Raw genomic sequence first — 2,073 nt, 5'->3', positions numbered from 1 at the left:
CAAATAAGTCACTTAACACAAGTGACAGCATAGAAGGGCTGGAGGGGTGGTCAATGACATGGAAGGACATGTGGGCATGTGTCGGTAGTGATTGCTACAGGAAAAATGAACCTATAGAGCACAGAGCATTTCTTTTACATGCATCTTATGATATCAGATGCTATCTGCACGTCCTGTGAAGAAGGTTGTTTCCCACTTTTCAGAAAAGAACTCTAAGGCAGAGAAGCCTTACTCGACTTTCTTAAAATACACAGGGGTGAAAGCTGTGTCTTCTCAGTGTCAAACTCATTGCAGGCCTGGGGATGTAGCTCAGTTGGTAGAGTGCTTGCCTCGCATGCACAAGGCCCTGGGATCAATCCCCAGCACTACCAAACAAAACAAAACAAAACAAAAAAATCCCCCAAACCCCCACAACAACAACAACAAAAACTCCAACAACAACAACAAAAAACCACAAAAAACAACAAACAAACAAACACCTCATTGCATATTGCCACAGATGCAGGGCAGCTGTCACTAAATACAGAGAAAAGATTTTACTAAAACCTCTCTTCCCTAATTTAGTCAAATGTTCACACCAATGTCACCTGTGAGCCTTCAGCTGGCCAGGTTCTGGGATTGATACCCCTAAATATTCTGCAGTTGTCAGGACTATACAATCAGGTGCCAGGCTGGTGACTCTGTCTAGATTCTTGGCCTGAGGTCCTTGTTCTTGCTGTCTGCCTTTCTGAACTCAGGTCTGTGCTACCCTCTGGCCTGGACACCTGTGCATGCATTTAACCCTGCCTCCTGACCTCTGATGCTGTTCTTTATCCCCAGATGCTCTGTCCCATCTTGGACTTGTGCTTTCTTATGCCTTTCAACTGGACCCTGTGCTTTTTTATGTCTTTCAACTCTATGGATCTGAGTGACTCAGTTATCCTTGATTTTTTTTTTTTAAAAGAGTTTATAATATAAATACAACTTTTTATTTTTCAGATACAATCATATATGCTTTTAAAAATACATGTGTTTCTCTGCCATTAGATCCTGAGACACCCTTGATATTTCTCAGACATGCTTCTCTGAGATTTTACATTGGGATTATTATTATCCTCTAGAATACTGATTCTGAACCCTGGATGCCCATTAGAATTCCCTGGAGAGATTAAAAGAATGTCTGGGCCCCACTCCAGAGATTGATTTATTTCTCTAAAGGGTGGGCCCTGGCAACCACAAGTAATCCTAGTATGTAGACAGGCTTAGGAACCACTGAGTGGCACCATCAGCATTTTTAATGTTAGGTGAGACATTAAGATTTGCCTTTAAGTAGGGCTGCCAGATTTAGCAAATAAAAATGCAAGAGGCTAAATTGAATTTGAATTTCAAATAAACAGCAAATAATTTTTTTAGTATAAGTATTTCCTATGCAATATTCAGGACATATATTTAGTAAAATTCATTTGTTGCTTATCTGAAATTCAAATTTAACTTGGAATTTTGTATTTTACTTGGCAACCTTACATATAGGGAGAACCCCCATCCTTTGGAGAATATTTTTTACTGTGTGTGTGTTTTTAACTGGCTTATGAATACTTGAATAATATTGTTCTTCATGCTCATGCTTCATTGAAAAGAAACCTGAAATTAAGTTTGTGTGCTTAAACACCACCCCCACCTAGAAATTGTGGTAGAGAAAGCATTATAAGAAGCAAATGTTTCAGCTAGCTCTGGGTTTCTAACTGGCAAGCTCCTTACTTTTGGATGCTCTGTTTGTGCTTTATCAAGGAAAACCTGGGAGACCCAGGGACAAAGCATCCTAGCATAAGGGGGAGGAGCTTATCCTGGGATGAAGAGAAATCATGCTTTGTCAAATGGGCGCAAAGTGATTGGGAACCAAAATTTCATCAATAATGCATTACATTATTTTGAAGACATTAGAGGTAACTAAGCGTTTACAAGGTTTATGACAGTCCTGACATTTTAATGGGCCCTTAAAGGGAGTGAATTATTAAAAAGCATACTTCAGATGAGGTCATGGACTCTTTGAGTTTAGGGATCAATAGAAATAGCCTGTGTGTGCCAATATGGAGA

At 39.6% G+C, this 2,073-nt stretch overlaps 1 non-coding gene across 1 annotated transcript; it reads left to right on the top strand.

Moving 5' to 3' along the window:
* Positions 1–298: 298 nt before the first annotated feature.
* Positions 299–371, top strand: Trnaa-cgc (transfer RNA alanine (anticodon CGC)). Its single transcript has one exon. It is a non-coding gene; the product is annotated as a tRNA-Ala (tRNA).
* The last annotated feature ends 1,702 nt before the right edge of the window (positions 372–2,073 follow it).

Source organism: Marmota flaviventris, chromosome 14 (genome assembly GCF_047511675.1).
Source record: "Marmota flaviventris isolate mMarFla1 chromosome 14, mMarFla1.hap1, whole genome shotgun sequence".
Lineage (NCBI taxonomy): Eukaryota > Metazoa > Chordata > Mammalia > Rodentia > Sciuridae > Marmota > Marmota flaviventris.
Note: the sequence above shows the minus strand (reverse complement) of the source record. Positions and strands in the feature narration are given on the sequence as shown.